At 38.5% G+C, this 19,987-nt stretch overlaps 1 protein-coding gene across 1 annotated transcript in view; it reads left to right on the top strand.

The window, feature by feature from the left end:
- The window catches only part of KCNQ5 (potassium voltage-gated channel subfamily Q member 5), a 456,708-nt gene that overhangs the window by 80,359 nt on the left and 356,362 nt on the right, over positions 1 to 19,987 (top strand). The window lies entirely within an intron of this gene.

The following is a 19,987-nucleotide window of genomic DNA, read 5'->3' as shown; positions in this document are numbered from 1 at the left end:
TAGGTGGGTAAGTTGTGAGGACATGCCCTGGAGCACTAGAATTCACCACATGTCTATCAGTCATCAATAAAGTTAAACAGCAGAAGCTCAAGGTAGACTATGTCTTCATATTGAATCCATTCACTGCTTGCATCAGTGTGTGATGAATAGGACAGACTCAGCTGAGGTATAGATAGTAGAATTACCTCCATGAGTAAAAGAGATACCAGTTGCTTGTCTGTGAAGATTTCGTATTTTCCTAAGAGTAAGGGAGTTTGAGTAGGTATAGTTGGAAATATCAAAGTGCTTTTAATCATGCAACTATTCTTTAAAAAATACCCACCAGTTTTCCTGTGAAAGTATTTTTAAGATAAAGCATATCCAGCAAGATACATGAAAATGTGTAAAAATTTCTCCTCCCATAGGACTTTATGGGCCCTTGAAAAAGTAAGAGGGTATTCTCAAAGCAATTATCGTATCTAATTTTTAACACAAAAGGAGCCGTCAGATTTCATGCCTTAATTACTTCAATTTGAGAGCTAATTTGTTAGACTGTTACAATGTTGACAGGCTCAAACTCCCTGAAATAAATGATCAAAATAAGAAGTCTAGTATGAGATAAAAATTTTTATTCTTTCTGATACTGCTGTTCTGCCAAAAAAAAAAAATTGAGGCTTTTTTTTGTGGGAAAAGTTAAACAAAAAAAGAATAGCAAACTAACTCTTAAAGTGGGAGTATTACATTTACTTAAGTTATTTTGCAGTAAGTATTTGACAAATGTTAACTGTGTAAAAAGTTTGGTTAATTTGCCTTAGAATTTTGGTAAAATGAGGCAGCAGAGATCAGAAATAGTAAACATTATAAAATTCAACTTGGTAGTGGGGGAGGATATAGCTCGGTGGTAGAGTACATGCTTAGCATGCACGAGGTCCTGGGTTCAATCTCCAGTACCCTCATTAAATAAATAAATACCTAATTACCTCCCCTCACAAAAATAAAATTTTAAGTAAAAATTAAATTAAACTTGGTAAAACGCAACTCCAAGTGTAATTGTATTTTCTTTCTAGAATGAATTATTGAGAGGTTCAAAAAAGAAGCATCCTATTGGCTGTTGTCAATCTGGCTCTGATTGGCTTTCCTTTTATTAAAGCAGGAGCCCTGAGATGCTCTGTGTACAAACTGTGACCTGGAAAGAGGTTGAGAGATTCTGACAAATTTCATCTTTTACAAGGCAGCTTTTTATAATTGAAATTTAAAGAATATCTGTTGTAAGGTGAGAATCCAAAAAAGACATAGGCATTCATCCATTAGGCATTTCTTAGTGCTATCTCTTTGCTGGATGCTGTAGTGGACACTGGAGATGGAGGAGTTAATTGTAACTGCCATTCCTCAGAGATTTGCAATACAGGGGGTGTAAACAGACTTGTAAGCAAACAAATACAATAGAGATCATACGTGTTATGATGTTGATGATTGTATGGGGTATAATAGAAACACAAGGATAGTGACCTTATTTGCTCATGGCCTTGTGGGGGCGTTCCAAATCATTTATTTTGTATGTTATAATATATACACATATATACAAATCTTTATAATTGCAAAAGTCTGAGACCGTATGTGAATGTGTGTGTGCACACGGGTGTATATTTCTATACATATTCATGTTTTTAATAACTTGATGAATATCGAACCATAACCATTTGTTTACTGGCCTTCTCATGCACAATTCATTTCTTGATATTAGGTTAAGTCAATAAGAAAGCACAGCAACTCGGTCAGGCGATAGATTCTTTATGTTAGTCACTTCCTCTGGTGGCAGTCTGGATTGGTGTCACAACGGCATTGAAAGCATCAAGCTGCCTTCCTAAAATATCTAAATTAAAAGCAAGGCATAATTTAACCAAAAAAAGGGGATGTGATGACGGCAAATGTTCATAAAAAGTACAGAATGATTTTTCTGCAGTAATCCACACCGTGAGTGATGATAAAGTGTCATCTTCATCCGTTCCTTTCTTGTCAAAAGAACAATACTTAGAACCACATGTAATAATTTTCTGTGCTCATTCATATTCATAAACATGCAGACACCCACACCAACATAGTCATTCTACCTGTGTTATATACTTAAGACGTTTTCAGGGAAAATGTGTTAGCTTAATATTTCTTGGTTTCCATATTAGGGACAGAGATGTCTATGTATCATGATCGTACAAACAATGAGTGTGTGTGCATGTATGTGTCCTGACTTACACGTGTGTACCAACTATGGTTTTGAACTCAGAATGGCGATGAGCTATTTCTTAAGTGGTTTTTAGATTGTATCTATATTCATAAAGCCATCTGATTTTCAAAGAGTATTGGCCATTTCCATCAGAAAATGTGAACTTTTGAACCTTACAAATGTTGCCAATCTCACTAAGGAACCAGTGTTGAAACTTCTTAAAATAGAAAGGCAGAAACCCTAAAAAATGTAATACAAATAGGATCAATTTGTGTCGATAACAGAAGTGTTCTATATGTGATCACTCTTCCTTCACCTGCAGGCATTATCCAGCTTCTGATTATGTGTGTGTGTGTTTCAGATTTTTTTTAAATGACATTATTGCAGAATACAAATTTGTAGATACTGCTTGATCACAAATACGTAAGTCTAGAATGAAAAGTTGGTCCTTTATTCTCCTTGTGTACTCAAATAAAAATCGTTAGGAGGAAGGAAATAGCTCAGTGGTAGCATGCATGGGATCCTGAGTTCAATCCTAAGTATCTCCATTTTTAAAAATTGTTATATAAGAAAAAATTACATAACTATACTGTCTATCTAGAGTCAGTAAGAAATGAAGTGAAGTTTGTATTTGTCAACTGAAATGAATAATACTGGAAAACATCCAAAAACCCCTTGAGATAAGTGATGGCTAAGATAAAGTGCTTCAGAATGTTCAGTTTATTCCATGATCCTTGAGTCTCCTGAAATTTAAATTATACATTAACCTGATAATAGTTCTTTTAAGACAGAAAAGAAACTAGATACTGATTATATTTTTTTTCTTTTTTATTGAAGTCTAGTCCATTTACAATGTTGTGTCAATTTCTGGTGTACAGCATCATGTTTCAGTCATCCATATACACACATATATTTGTTTTCATATTCTCTTTCATTATAGGTCACTATAAGATACCAACTGTAGTTCCCTGTGCTATACAGAAGAAACTTGTTGTTTATCTATTTTATATATAGTAGTTAATATCAAGACACTATAAGCCTCCTAGAAGAAAACATAGGCAAAATATTTTCTGATGTATTTCATTGGTTTCCCAAGTCTACTTTAGGCCCTTTTCAAATATGTCTGGTTTTCCATGACGCGTGAAATGTACTTTCCTCTTAATTTGGTCTTTCCAAATCCCATCCAGTCTTCAGAGCCCATGCCAAGCAAGGCATGCCGTTCAGAAATTTCCCCCATAGCTCTCCACTCCTTGTGACATTCTCTAAATCGCTGAAGTATTTATTGCCAGGGCAGGACATCTAGACCTCAGTGATAAGTGTTTTCTATTTTACACCAGTGATACTGTCTCTGTAACAGGGACTCAGCTTTTTAAAGGAAAAAGAGCCTGTCTTATTCTTGTCTTAATCCCCAGTAGAACACAAAAATACACTTCCAGGTATTCAGTAAATACTTATTGAGTAGATTACAAAGGTCATTATGATATTGTGAGTCAGTGGTTTTCAACCAGGAATAGTTCTGGCTCCCAGGAGACATTTGGCAATGGCTGAAGATGTTTTTGGTTGTCACAATTAGGAGAGAGGTCCTACTGGCATCTAACGAACAGAAGCCAAGGATGCTCTTGAACATTTTGCAGTGCACAGGGCAGCCCCACAACAAAAAAGCCATCCCCACCTCCCAAATGTCGATAGTGCTGAAGTTAATAAAACCTGCTTAAAAGATGTTACATTTGACTGTAAGTATTCAAGGGTTTATATATTTCCTCAGAAGAAGGAACTGCAGGGATTCAGTCAGGTTCAGTCATGGAACACAATTATATGCAGTTCCCCCTTTTCTACCCACTATTTATGGGAGATCATATTAATGCTCTAGAGATATCTAGAGGCGATTTGAAAACTTAGTTCTCAAAAATCCTCATATGGCAGCTACCATGCAGTAAAATCAAAGATAAACAAGTCTACTTTGTATTTATCAAAGCATAGTAAGGATTGCCTTTATCCTATGATAGCAGTTTTCTGCTTCCTAAACTTACTGTTTGATCTGTGCTACTTAGTGGTTTTTACCCTTTATTTTATTTTATTGAATGATAATTGACATAAAATATTATATTTGTTTCATTGTATAACATAGTGACTTGATATTTTTATGCATTACAAATTGATCACCACAATAAGTCTAGTTACCATCCATCACCATACAGAATTATTGCTATATAATTGACTCTGTTCCGTATGCTGTACATTACATCCCTGTGACTTATTTACCTTGTATTTGGAAGTTTATATCTCTTAATCCCCTTTACCCACTTCACCTGTCCCCCCACCTTTACCCCTCCCTTCTGGTAAGCAACCACCAGTCTGTTCTCTGTATCTATGAGTCTGTTTTTCTTTTTTGTTTTTTGTTTGTTCATTTGTATTTGTATTCCACATGTAAATGATATCATACAGTTTTTGTTTTTCTCTATCTGACTTATTTCACTAGTATAATACCCATGAGGTCCGTACATGCTATTGCAAATAACACAACTTCATTCTTTTTTATGGCCGAGTAATATTCCATTGTATATATACACCACACATTCTTTATGCATTCGTCTATCAATGGACATTTAGTTTGCTTCCATATCTTGACTATTGTAAATAATGCTGCAGTGAACGTAGAGGTACACATATCTTTTTGAATTCGTGTGTTTGTTTTCTTTGTATAAATACCCAGAAGTGGAATTGCTGGAGCACATGTTAGTCCACAAAACAAGTCTCAATATATTTAAGAATACTGAAATCATATCTAGTATCTTTTTTAACCACAGTGGTATGAAACTAGAAATCAATGACAAGAAAACTAGAAAAAAATGTGACAACTATTTTGCTATTTAAACTATTTGCTGCTGAACAACCAATGGGTCACTAAAGAAATAAAAAAGGAAAAGAAAAAATACCTAGAGACAAATGAAAATAGAAACAAAATTTCCAGGATCTATGGGATACAGCAAAAACAGTTCTAAGAGGGAAGTTCTTAGCAGTACAGTTTATGAGAAACAAGAAAAATCTTAAATAGCCAATCTAACTTTACATTTAAATGAACTAGAAAAAGAAAAACAAAGCCTAAAGTTAGTAGAAGGAAGGAAATAATAAAGATCAGAGCATAAATCAATGAAACAGAGACTAAAAAATAATAGTAGAAGAGATCAATAAAACTAAGAGCTGGTTCTTTGAAAAGATAAACAAAGTGACACATCTTTAGCCAGATTCATCAAGGAAAAAAGAGAAAGCACCCAAATCAATAAAACCAGAAAAGAGAAAAAATTATAATCGTTACCAGAGAAATACAAAGGATTAAAAAAAAAAAAGAAATACAAAGGATCGTAAGAGACTACTCTGAAAATTATATACCAACAAACTAGGCAATCTAGAAGAAATGGATAAATTCTTAGAAACATAAAATCTTCCAAGACTGACTCATAAAGAAATAGAAAATCTGAATAGACTGAATACTCATACTGAAATTGAAACAGTGATTTAAAAACTCTCAGCAAACAAAAATCCAGGTCCAGATGGCTTCACAGGTGAATTCTAGCAAACATTTAGAGAAGAGTTAACACCTATCCTGAAACTATTCCAAAAGATTGCAGAGGAGGGAACACTTCCAAATTCACTTTACAAATCCATCATTACCCTGATAGCCAAAGCAGACAAAAACACTACAAAAATGAAAATCTTCATGTCAGCATCCCTGAGGAACATACATGCAAAAATCCCAGCAGAATATTAGCAAGCTGAATTTAACAATATGTTCAAAGAATCATACATTATGATCAAGTGGTGTTTACTCCAGGGATGCAAGGATGGTTTACCCTTTCTTACTCGTATTAACCTCCTGCAGTAAGGTTTTTTGGTTTTGTCAACATGTTTTTTATTGAAGTTTAATTGACTTACATTATATTAGTTTCAGGTGTACAACATAGTGATTTGATCTCCATGATAAGCCTAATTATCACCTGTCACCATACAAAGCTATTATACTATTATCGATTATATTTACAATGCTGTGAATTGCATTTCTGTGACTTACTTGTTTTACAACTTGAAGTTTATACCTCTTAAACCCTTTCCCTTATTTTGCCCATCCCCAAGCCCCCAAAATATTAGTTTTTATTTTTAAATTTTGATTACAGCTAAGTGTCAAAGCAGTCAAAAATTTGCTTTTTTCTAATTATTGTGCAGATCAATACATATTTTTAAGTATTAAGATACAAAATTAAAGGGAGTGAGAGCAGAAAAAAATTAGGACAAATTTTTGAAATCTAAAAGGGAAAATTATTTTAGATGCTCTTAAAGACATGAAATTATTTGGAATTCTACCCTACTGTAAAAAGATAAAAAGTTACATTTGAGCTTATTAAACAATGACTTTTTTTTTTCCAGACAAGTCAAAATGACGAGAAGTGTGGTTCCTCTTTTGGTTCATGAACTTTTCAGTGAGCAATCAGGTTTCCACCAGGATATTTTGGAGGAGAAAGAACACAATTCTCTAAGAAATTGCAAATATTGCATATATAGTTTTTTTCTTAAGTTACACCTATTTTTAACAAATTCCATCATAATGTATTATCTAAATATATTTTTCTTCCCTTTAAGATTCTCTAAAAAATAAAACAAGCATAGAGAACATATTCACTTTAAAAGTAATCACTTGGTTTGGAGGAGGAGTCACTCTAAATGTGTCTTTTCATTGCCTTAATTTTAAGATCTTTATTTCAAGCCACATAAAATACCCAAATAATTTGGCCCTGGAATCCCATTAACTGGTGAACTAAAAGACCATCCAAATAAATAATAATCTGGGATTATACTTGGTTCTTGGGAAGGAAATATTTCTAGAAATCAAGATACTGTTACTCTCTGTCTTCTGTCATTTTTCTAGCACCCTCATGGCAGTTCTATGGACCCTCAGAGAGATTTGGCTCAAAAAGCCATGTTTAAACTGGGAATGCACCTCAGATGAATCAGAATGAATTGTGAAATAGCCAGAAGTGCCACAACACCTCTTCATGGTCTGCAGATTACTTCAGGATGCTTTGTATAAACTTTCACTCCTTTTGCTTTTATGTTTTTATTTATTCATTCAGCAAATTTTTACTGAACATACCCCGTACTGACCACTAGTCTTAGGGCCCAGTCACTGGTTAGCCTAGCTGAATTTTTCCTGTTTGACAGAGATTAGGGCAACCAGACACAAATCAAAGATCCACACAAATAAACACACTCATGTATTCACTCAAATGAAGTCCTGAGTGCCTTCTGTGTGCTAGACCCATTCTAGACTTGGAGGATGTCATGCCAAAACCTAGTTGGCTTACCTTCTGGCAGACAACTAAGATAGGAAGCAAATACAAAAATAAATAGATACTATCATGGCAAGTGATGCTGTAAAAAAAATTAAGCTACATAAGGGCATAGAAATTGGGAGTTGGATTAATATGTTCAGAGACGCCAGTGGTCAGGGATGGCCTCTCCGGGGTTGTTAGAACAGAGACCTGGATAAAGAGAAGGAATGAGCCATGGGGGAGAATTCCAGGTAGGAAGAGCCTGACATTCTGGAGGACCAGCAAGGAGGAGGGAGGGAAGGAGAGGGAGGGGATGAGATCAGAGAGGTAGAAAGGGACCAGATGGCAAACAGCTTTGGTTATTACAGATAGAGGAAAGTGCTTGGTAACAAACATGAGACGTTCCAAGGACAGATATGCAGGAGCCTCACCTGACTTGGGGAACCACGGGAGGATTCTATGGATACTGAATTGTGTCCCCCAAATTCACATGTTGAGGCCTTAAGCCCCAAGGGGACTGCATTTGGAGACAAGGCCTTTAAAGAGATAATCGAGGTTAAATGAGGTCAGAAGGATGGAGTCCTCATCCAACAGGACTGGTGTGTTTCAGAGAAGAGGAGGGGGCACCGAGGATCCAGGCACAGAGAACAAAGGCCAGGAGAGGACACAGGAGAAACCACTCTTGCCCACACCCTTGATTGGACATCCAGTCCCCAGGACTACGAGAACATCCATGTCTGTCGTTGAAGCCCCTCTACCCCAAGTCTTGAGTGCTTTGTTCTGGAAGTAACATCTGACTAACTCAGCTCTCCTGAGGACGGAAACTTCTGGCTGAAAACTGTAGAGGGAACAGGAGCTGACCACTGGAAGTGAGACATAAAGGGACAGTGGGTGCAGAGACTCTGGGTTTGGAAAGCACGTGGCAGGATGAGAGTCTGAAAGAAGCCCTGTGTCTGAAGCTCTAAGAGCAAAGATGAGAGCCGTGGAGCCATGGCAGAGGCTGAGGGCAGTCGCGTCATGCAAGCCTCAGGAGACCCCATGAAGTGTTCTGGTCTTCGTCTTAAAGAGGCTGACATGTCTGGGGAGAAGTGGGTTCAGAAAGACTTACTCCAAAGGTCCCAGAGAAACGAAGTGGCCTGTGCTGGACGGTGGCTATGAGGCTGGGGAGAAGTGGGCTGATATTTCTGGATGGAGTTGACAGGATGAGGGTTGCTCCCATGTTTCTGGGTTTTGCAGATGGGAGGGTACCATTCTTGAGGTGGGAAACACTGAACTCATTACTTTATCCCCAAACCTGACCAGTTCCATTTTGGACATGTAGAATTTGGGATGCTTCTGAAATATCCAACTGGAGAATCAGTTGGTCAAGGGCTGAATCTGGGACTCAGAGAAGAGATGGAAAGGGAGACAGAAACTTGGGGTCACAGCATATACATATTGTGATTGAAGCCTGCTCAGGGTACGTTCTCCACGGACAGGGGTCATATTTGTTTGGTTCACTGATGAATCCCAAGTGCACAGAACATCGCTGACATACAGGAGACACTCCATGTTTGTTAAGTGAATGAATGAATAAATGAATAGTTTACCTAGAGAGAAAATTAACATGGAAAGAAAAACAGGTCTAGAATGGAATGCCAACATTTCTAGGTGGGGCAAAAGAGAATGAACTTACAGAGAAGCAGCAAAGGAAGAGTAAGAGAGAGGAAGAGATCAGTACAGTCTGAGGCTGGGGAAGCCAGGGCAAGAGGGCTTTTTGAGAAGGAAGGCAAGTCCACCATGGAGTGAGCAACACGCAGCAGCAAGCCCAGCATAGGAGTGAACACGCCTCAATCCTAACAGCTAGACAGGCTTTCAAATACGTGGAAGTATTTATCCCTATTGTCAATCTTTGAATCAAAGAAGATGCAACTCCTTCCGTGTGAGATTTACCTTAGATCATAGTCTTCTGGAACCACCTTTGAAAGCATGTCTCTGACACATCCCCAGCAGGGGCGTATATATAATTACATCATCATTCTTTGCATTAAATTAGCATCCTCATGACAGTTGCAGAAAAGATGTATTCAAGTAATAGGGTACCAGTCGCTTTTCCTGACAAGTTCACGTGGCGTCTCCTCTCTGGATGAAAGCTCAACCACTCTTTGCCTTATTACCTCCCCCACTGCCCTCTTTGTTTCTCTCTGCTTTGCTGCACTTCTACACGACAAAGACTTTCTTAGCTATGTGCATAACTGTGTGATGAGTCACAATTAAGATTTGGATGCCAGTGAAAAAAGTAATTTTATTTCACCACCAGTATACCTTCCAGAAAAGAAAAGATAGACTGATGAAGAGGGAAAAGATGACATTTTGGTACATTTTGGTACATTTTGTAATTAATTTCCAAGATTGTGAAGATCCTTCTTTGAATACTAGTTACTCGTGTAGAGAGATGCCCTTCTGGGCAGCAGAGCTGGGAGCCCTCTGGGAACCGTTCCTCACGTTCACAAGCACGGTTTTCCTACAGCACAGTTGGGGTCACAGGTTTCCACTTAGAGACCCATGATATTCAGCAGAAATTCAGCTTTCCTCCTCATCTGAATGGCCTTTTCCTTGAGGTAGATAATCTACTTGATTTTTGCATGTGATGATCCACAGTGGAGGGCATAAGGGGAAAAGTTGGTAATCGGTCCTAGGTTTAAATCGGAACTGTCAACTGTGAATAGTTTAAGGAGTACCTTTCCCTCTCTCTCCCTGCTTTATTTTTCTTCAACATGCTTACCCTACTTGAAATTATATTATGGGCTTATTACTTTGTTAGGTCTTGGTCGGTCTTCCCTTGAAAGATGATCGGCGTGAGAACAGGACCACCATCTCCAGGGTTAGCTCCATCCCCAGCCCCCAGAGTCAGCCTGACATGTTGTAGGTCCTTGGTAATATTTACAGACTGAATGAATGAATAGATGCTTAAAGCCTTAATGGCAGGAGGTAGATAATAAAAATGCAGACTGAGTCTGCAATTTAGCCTAAAAAGAAATGCCTGTTCCTGAGTCACACATTTGAAATCCAGGCAAACCGTTTGGCTTGTTAACATCTCTTGCTGACTTCTGAGCTCCAGTCCCACATCCAGGGCGGTGTTTCCACATGAAGACCCAACAGGCATTTTGAACTCAGGGTATCTCAGCCATAGTTCTCTTTTTTCTGTTCCCCACCCCAGCCCTCACACCTCCTCCTCCCCCTCCAGGCCTCTCTTATCTTGGAAAGAAGTATCACCATCTTCTTACTCATCTGAGCTGTCAAACGCCTCTCTCTCCTTTAGAAATCCAACCAATCACCAAATTCTGTTTATTCTGCCTTTTACCGTGTCTTTGTTTTTTTATTGAAGTATAGTCAGCTTACAATGTTGTGTTAATTTCTGGTGATTCAGTGATTCAGTTATACATATACATACATATATTCCTTTTCATATTCTTTTCCATTATAGGTTACTGCAAGATATTGAATAGAGTTCACTGTGCTGTACAGTAGGAACTTGTTTCTAACTATTTTCTACATAATAGTTTGTATCTGCAAATCCCGAACTCCCAATTTATTCTTCCCCTTCCCCCCTGGTAACCATAACTTTGTTTTCTATGTCTGGGTCTGTTTCCATTTTGTAAATAAGTCCATTCGTGTCGTTTTTTTTTTTTTTTATATTCCACATATAAGTGATATATGGTATTTTTCTGTCTCTTCTGGCTTAACTTCATTTAGAATGACAATCTCCAAATGAAAATATTTGCAAATGAGGTGACTGACAACGGCTTAGTTTCTAAGTGTCTTTTATATCCACCTTCCAAACCATGTGGCTCCCATCTTAGTTCATAAGATAACCCCACAGTCTCACTAGCCTGCTGAGATCTTCCGGTGCCTTTGGTCTCTCTCTTGTCCAATCATTATTCAATATCATCCACAGAGATCTGTTAAAATAAGATAGGAATGAACTGATGTGGACATGAATGAATCAGTCAACAGACATTAGTTAAATTCCTTCTATGTGTCCATTGTAGGGTCCAGGGACTAGTCCGCGCCAAGATGGGGCTTTTTGTCTCATAGTAGGGTGCACAGACTACAGGGTTCATGTCACTGCCTTTCTCATTCAGCATTCAGCCTTCTGGTTTACCGTAGACTAAGCCTTAATCCCTTAAGACAAGACTCCCACACTCTTGCCTTTCCAGCTTCATTCCAGACTGTCCCCAGGACCCTTACCACAAAGACTCCACACAGCTCCTGGTGTTTCTAGAGGGGGTATGAATGTTCATCCTGGGCTGTGCATTTTTTCATCTTGTTTTTCTAACTGGGGAGGAGGGGATAGCTCAGTGGTAGAGCGCATGCTTAGCATGCACAAGGTCCTGGGTTCAATCCCCAGTGCCTCCGCTAAAAAAAAAAAAAAGAAAGAAATAATAATAGTAATAATAATAATTTTTAAAAAATAGATTAACCAAATTACCTCCCTTCCCAAACAACAGCAACAAAATATTGTGAAACTTGGGATCCAGCAACTGCATGTCTAGCAATCTCTCTCACAAAAATAATAGCAGGAATGGTAAACATACATGTCTTGAGATGTTAATCTAAGCATTATTTGTGACAGCAAAAAAAAAAAGCATGAGAAACAACCAAATCACTTGTCTATAGAAAAATAGTGAAATTGTGACTCATCACTTTTTCTAATTGGAGTGAATTCCTCTCTCTTACACGTGTAATAAAACCCCATTCAATCTCAGAAGCCCACCTGGAAGGCCTGCTCACCTGTGAGCCCTCACCTGCCACCTTGGGCAGAACTCAGCCCTTTCTGTTGGCTCCCAGACTTCACTGACCCTGTAAAAGCACTTCCGTCTGCTGGGGCGTTGGTTTTGAGCATCTCAGAGACAGATGTGCTTGGTAAGTCCCTTTTTGTTTGTTTGTTTAAGTCCTCTTTTGCCTAAGGCTTAATTTTTACCTAATTACCTGTTTGATATTTCAAGTTCACATCAAAGAACGTGTTTCTAAGGGAATCCTAGATTCCCTCCAGCATACTCTGTGAAGTGCCTGCCACGGCTGTGCAGTACAGCCACAACTGCCGTGCACTTTTTCTCTGAAGCAGCATGTCTCTGAGCTGTAGCCACGGAGGTTTTATACCCATTGGGTAGGAAGGTTCCCACTGTCTTCAGAGTTCAAGATGGAAGTAGATCCTCCACTGGGCTAAGGAAGAGCCTTCATCGAATGTTCTAGGCCACGTGGCTGAACCCTGTGCTTTCCCTCTCTGTCTCTGATGGAGCTCAGAAGCAGTGCTGTGTGCTTCACGCCTGATCGTGTGCAGTGACTAAAGGGCATAAAAATCTCTTATGATAAAGATGGAGAGTGGTAGCCTCGGGGATTATCTGATAGCTGCTCTGCTTCCAGTCATGACCAGATCCAGAGCTTAACTGTCACCTGACACGCGTCAGAACTCCTGGAGGTACTGGCTGATTTCCGTCGCTTTCTAAATGATAACTGTCAGGGCAGCTCAAAAATTGCCAAAACTTGATTTCTTCTTAATATGCTAAGGATCATATTCGTGGGCCACCAGGGCATCTGGGCTCTAAATCTAATGGATTTTTGCCGTCATATTTAGAATAAACAGATTAGTGCAAGAAACTCCTTTCTAACAGAAGATCATAAAGGAAATGGACAAAAACAAAAATCAGTGTTACCAAGAGGAAAAATACCATCTTGGTGAGCAGATGAGCTGCTTCTGTAAATGAGATGGATCTTTTTAAATGTCGGCAAGGGTTTTAAAATTACGCGATTTAGCTAACACAGTATTTGTCCCTGTCATTAAATAGTCGCCTTTCTGTTGGGGCTAAAACTGATGTTTAAATATGTCTTATGACTTGTAAACTTCAATAAGTAAATAAATCAATAGGTTTTTTGACAAAGAAGCACTTGCCCAATAACTGACTAGTGGATATTTCTTGAACTGGATTTAGGTGAGTGAGAATGTGGCTCATCTCTGAAGTGGCCAGTTTTAGGCAGGTCATTGCAGAGTTGGGTGTGAAGATTGACTGCAGTCCCCCTGCCCACCTACCTACCTACCTATAAATATATATTCTATAGCTGTCTCAATTTTTCACCTGCCTTGAGAAGTCTTGCATCTAATAAAATGATTTTCCTCCATAACAAATATCAAAGTTTAAAGGTCCAAGACTGATGTTTGTGGTATAAAATTACTTTTATATTGTTACCCATAAAATCATTGAAATATATTTGAGATCATAATTATGCACCTATTTGGAGCCATTAGGTGCTCTTGTACAGTTGGTTAAGGTTGAAATACAGTGAGAGAATGTTTGCTTCCTAATGCTAGAGTCTGCATCTAGAAACATGATTTGTTTATGTGGATCATAGACAAAATAATGCGGTGCATTTTATGGGGTGTTTTTTGTTTCAAAAAATAGATACTTTCATGTAGAATATTTTTTGCTCATAGGATTTGTAACAGATTAAAAGATAGCTGACAAGTTGATTTTAATCTTCTTACACATTAGTTCTCAAATGTAAGAATTTTGTGCTCTGAAACTTTTCATACCCCTTCTGATCTTTCATTTAGTGCAAACATTTTTTATAACATATGTACACATATTTAAAGAAAAGGCATTACCGTGTTTGTAATAACTTAAGACAATAATTTTATGAATGTCACCTAATAAGTGAACCATGTATTCGAAATAACTTCTAAATGATATTAAAATGCCAAGAAACCTTACTCCCTGAGATGTGACATAAACAGGTAGCAATGTACACATGTCTATTTGGGAGAAAGACTTCAAACTTAAGTAATATAAAGCACTGCTTATGGGGAAAATAATTCCTAAATTGAATTTAAAATATCAGATCAGATCAAACACAGGTCAGATCTTCCTTTCTTATAGACCCCTTTGGGGACATAGTTTCCATTATATTTTAAATTTTAATACATTTTCTCTGCTGGTGGGTTATTTTAGCCCTAGTATTAAAATTATGTTTCACTTTTAAGTATATAATTTTGAACAGTTTTCAGCACTATCTTGTGTGTGATTTCTTCAGGGAAAAATAATAATGTAATGAATAAAAATTATTCTTTTAGGAATGCATCTTTAAAAACTAAGTATAAAACACTGAGATTCAAGAACACATACTTACAGTTAAGATCAGGAGTTGATCTTAACTGTGGTCATCAAAATAAACTTTCCATTTATTCCAATGATACTGCTGTTGTTCAGGATTCTTTTGGAGATCTCCTTTTGTTGCCAAGTCCAAACTCGTTCTGCTCACTGACGACAGGCCAGTAAATCGGGAGACGAGATGTTGGGGCAAGGAATAATGACTTTATGTGGAAAGCAGGCAGGCTGAGAAGATGGAGGACTAATGTCCACCTGCCCCAAGTTAGACTCCAGGCTCCTTTTCTACTAAAAAGGGGAGGAGGTGTGGTTGGTTGTTGCAGACTTCTTGGTGCAGAAATCCTTTATTCTTGCAGCTGTCCAAGTAGGTCCTTTCATGATGTCCCTGTAAACCTCCAACAAGGCAAATACTATTCTGTTCTGCAACTTGTTATCTCTATATGAATGGAAAGTGTTACACCCTTAAAGGTCAGAGCCTTGAATAGGCTCTTCTGTATATTTCAGGCTATTGGCAACATTCTTTTACAAAAGGTGCAGAACCAGCCTGACTAAGCGCAGGCAACAGGGCAGAGGATTGAAGCCAAAGGAGCAGATTCCATATGGAGTCAGATTGTATTACACTTTTGGATTTGCCTTTATAACTAAGTTATGAATCATATAAAAAATTCCTCATATATTATAGCGGGATCTTATTCTTAACCGAAATGTCATTACCACTTTGATTATTTATATTGTTTATCATAGGAAACTCCAAATGACCTTTAACAAGCTCCCCACATAAAATGTCTACTTTTTAATTTTAAAGAATGGGACATAGTTCCATGGAAAATTAAAAGTGACTTTGAAATGCTTAATTGGCTGTTTATGAAAATAAGTGTATGACCTACAGTAACTGTTTTATAAGGGAAAACAATTGTTAGATGTCTAAGATATAATATGTGCAGTCACACGTTTTTGTCTGTTTATTTACTTATGAGTGAATTGTCACAATAGCACGAAAAAACTATTCTTAGACTCAAGGAGGCATTTAAAATCTTCTCATTTTGTTTTAGGGTTTTTTGTTCAGTTGAATATTCTTTCGGATTCAGTGATACCAAAAGCAGTGAGTGAAACCCTGCTTCAGAGTCTGCTCCATGGTCTTGTTACTTTCAACAGAAGCTTTACTTTCTACAGGGTAACAACCGTGGGCACCACATTTTGCAAAGACACAAGATCGAATTTATTTTCACATTTTTATGACATGAATAGGCCACGTCCATTTAGTTCCCTGGTGAATGGCGGTCAGAGTACCCCATATAGCATAGATGATCAGTGACTGTGGGCTGGGTGCTGGCTGTCAGACAGGCACCTTGTCCTGTTAGACTTCCTGGCATTTGAGAGAAGTGTTGGACTTAAGTGAGACAGGAGAGAAAATGGTATTTTAACAAAAGCCATCTTTAGAGAAGAGATGTCAGGGATACTTGTTCATGAAGTGAATTATAAACCTGTGGTTCCACTTTAGCCATTGTTTCTCCAGTGCCATTTCCAAGCAGCAATTTAAATTCAGTTATACATTTGATCAACACATTATTTGCTAAACACCTACTACATGCAAAGAGAGCTCTAGGGACTGGGAAAATAGCCGTAAACCAAACACAGCTCCAGAGGAGTTTCTATTCCAGTGAGAGCATTGGAGGTTCTCAAAGATATTGTAATGTATTTGTGTGCATTATTCCTACTGTTGACAAAATATGAATGATGAGCCCAGCATCATGGGATGTCAGTTGGCACAGTTTGATGAGCTTCATAAACTGTATCACAGAAGGGAGCGCTGGTCACCTGGTTTGAGTAAATCTGGACAGTTCGAATGGCTAACACTTAGTGTTCTTTCCCTGGTGTTGCAAATGGCTTTCCCAAGAGGAATGGTCAGCCATATCAGACTTCCCAGGAGTTATCAACTAATGTGTTATGGGAAAATGTTCCAGATGATGTATGCTTTCAGAAAATAACACGTGTGAAGTGTCAATGTAGGAACTGTTTTTTAATGCAATATTTAGTAAAGGTTTTGCGGCTCTTTATCTTAGCATTGGCCACAGATATAAAGGATGCTGGGCACAGAATCACCTAAGTCAGCCTCTAGATTCTTCTTTTTTTTAACTGAAAGATTCTTTAAATTCTGTAGCCCTTTTATGATTTTCAAAAGTTTCACACATGTGATATCATATAATCCCATAATAACTCTTTTTATTCTCTACCTCTATCTTCCCCTACCCTCTTCCTTTCCCCACTGGTAACCACTAGTTTATTCTCTACATCTGTGAGTCTGCTGCATTTTTGTTTTATTCACTGGTTTGTTGTATTTTTTAGATTCCAAGTACAAGTGATATCATACAGTATTTGTTTTTCTGTGTCTGACTTACTTCACTTAGTGTAATGCCCTCCAGGTCCATCAATGTTGCTGCAAATGCAACATTTTATTTTTTATGGCTGAATAGTATTCCATTCTGTATATACACCACATCTTCTTGATCCATTCATCTGTTGATAGACAGATGGTTGTTTCCATGTCTTGGCTATTTTAATGCTACTATGAACATTGGGGTGCATGTATCTTTTCAAATTACTGTTTTTGGCTTTTCTCAGATATAAACCCATTAATAGAATTGCTGGTAGTTCTGTTTTTAGTTTTTTGAGGACACTCCACACTGTTTTCCACAGTGGCTGCACCAATTTACATTCCCACCAACCATGTATGAGGATTCCCTTTTCTTCACATCCTCAGCAACATTTATTTGTTGTCTTTTTGATAATAGCCATTCTGACAGGTGTGAGGTGGTATCTCTTTGTGGTTTTGATTTGCATTTCCCTGTTGATGAGCGATGCTGAGCATATTTTCATGTGTCTCTTGGCCATCTGCACTTCTTCTTTGGAAAAATGCCTATTCAGGTCTTCTGCCCATTTTTAATCAGGTTGTTTGCTTTTCAGTGTTGAGTTGTACAAACTGTCTATATATGCTGGATATTAACCCCCTTATCTGTCATATAATTTGCGAATATCTTCTCCCATTTAGAAGGTTGTCTTTTAATTTTGGTTGATGGTTTCCTTTGCTGTGTCAAAGCTTTTAAGTTTAACATGTATCTAAGCCACAGAAATAAATAGTAGGTGAATACTTATATTTATGTACTCATGAATGAATATCCTTAAAAGTATGAAAAATATCCCTAGCACTAAGGAGGCGTTTGAAAAATTCCTTTATGTTTTAATGTCCATTTGTTCAGTAGATCTTTGCTCAGCTGTTACAGGACAGTAGTACCGACAGAAGCTGGAGTCCTGCCCTGGAGTCTTCCCCAGCCTGACCTCACATGACTCTGCTTCTCCCAAAATCAAACATCACCCTGCCAGTCATTAGCCATAAATCTCCAGAGAGCAGAGTTTGGGGCTCATGCGTGTACCCCTTCCACCCGCCATGGCCACCCCCAAAGCATGCATGTGCCTCATGTGTGGAGCACCCTTATGTTTTTTACAAACTGGCTCTGGCAAAGAGCATCTGAAAATATCCCTCGAGTGGCTTTCCTGAGAAACCTGAGGTTGCCCGGGCAGCCCGCACTTCCTTTTCCCAAATTCCTCTTGAGAGCCATGATCTTATAAAAGAGTTCCTCTGAGCTGGTCTCTGAGAGGGTCTGAATAGCTAATTATGTGACAAACAAGGCCTCATCCTCGGCTGGTCTGCCTGCCAGTTTTCCGGCACCAGTTGGTGGCATTAAGCAGCAGCTGTCTTATCCCTATCTTGCCTTTTTTTTTTTTTTTTTTTCCACTCAGAGATTCAGGAGCTCAGCCAGGTCTTGAGACTCTTCCCTTCTGCTCCTTCTTGCCACCTTATTTGAATTCTTTCACACATTTGAGGGGGTACCCAGACAGGGAAGGACAAAAAAAAAAACCATGACAGTTTCTCTCTATTCCCCAATACAGGTCCCATTTTAGGCCTGCTTTTGTAAACGCTGGTATTTTATCAGTTGCTCTCTTGTATTGAAATGAAAAATATTCTAGCTTTGTTCTCTAAAAATAGGTCCTAGGAAATAGCTCAAACATGGATGTGAATTGCAGCCAGTGGGAAAAAAAGATACTACTGGCATCAGAGCAGAGGGTGTTTGTTCATTCATTCATTCACTTGTTCATTCAAAAACTATTTTTTCAATATTAAAAAGTGATATTTACTTTTTATTGACATACAGTTGATTTACAATATTGTGTTAATTTCTAATGTATACCATAGTGATTCAATTACATATATATATTTCTTTTCATATTCTTTTTTATTGTAGGTTATTATAAGGTATTGAATATAGTCCCCAGTGGGCCCATGTAGTTTACTTATTTTACATATAGCAGTGTGTCTCTGCAAATCCCGACCTTCCAATTTATCTGTCTGTTGAACATCTACTATTTGCTAGGCTCTGTAGGGCATACAAAGATGAACAAAATATAACTGTACTCCCTTAAAGCATGAAGTCTGGAGGAAAAAAATGTAGTCTTGCCCTAAACCAGCAGAAGTCTGAACTCCCACTCAGATTTTCACACACCCACGATGCTAGCTTTTCTGATGGAAATGTGTTATTCTTTCTTTGCTCTGAGAGGGATTTGGAAAGGCTGACACAGTCTCTTCTGCCCAAAGATGAAGTGCATTGACATGGGAGGCGGAGAAAGAGGTCTCTGCAGACATCGGGTGCCCTTTGGTGCTCCCAGAGGATCTTCACTCAGAAGCCTCCCACTGTTACTGAAGACAAATTCATGTGCCCGGTGCACCATGAGGCCAAACTGAAATATTGACGTTTGGAGCAGAGAAAGGTTTATTGCAGGGCTGAGCAAGGAGTACGGGGTGACTCATGCCCAAGAAAAACCTCGAACTCCCTGAAGGGTTTCAGCAAAGCCTGTTTAAAGCCCAGGTGAGGGGGGGCCTCGCAGGGTGCCTGGTCAGCTTGTGCACAATTCTTTGGATGAGGTTGAGGTAACAGTGGCCAACACTATCACCCCCTAGTGCTAGAAGGTCTAGGGGCTGCATGCTCTCCATCATCAAGTAGTTGATTTCTTCCCTTTGGTGGTAGTTTTAAGCATCTGAGAAACTCAGGAAATATACATGAGACACTATTACATGGGTGCGTCAGCGAGGAGCTACAGCAGAGGATATGGGGGAGGGGTCTGACCCTGGAAGACTCCCGTGGTTTCCTCTGACTGTGTCCCAGATTTAAGTAGTAATGAGAGCTTATGATGGGGTAGCTCTCAGGTTCCTCCCTTGCTTCCTCAGAAGTTCTCTGGGGTTGATAGTGCTCCCCTCTCTGCTCGGT

Source organism: Vicugna pacos, chromosome 8 (genome assembly GCF_048564905.1).
Source record: "Vicugna pacos chromosome 8, VicPac4, whole genome shotgun sequence".
NCBI lineage: Eukaryota > Metazoa > Chordata > Mammalia > Artiodactyla > Camelidae > Vicugna > Vicugna pacos.
The sequence above is the reverse complement of the archived record's forward strand: the minus strand, read 5'-3'. Positions and strand labels throughout refer to the sequence as shown.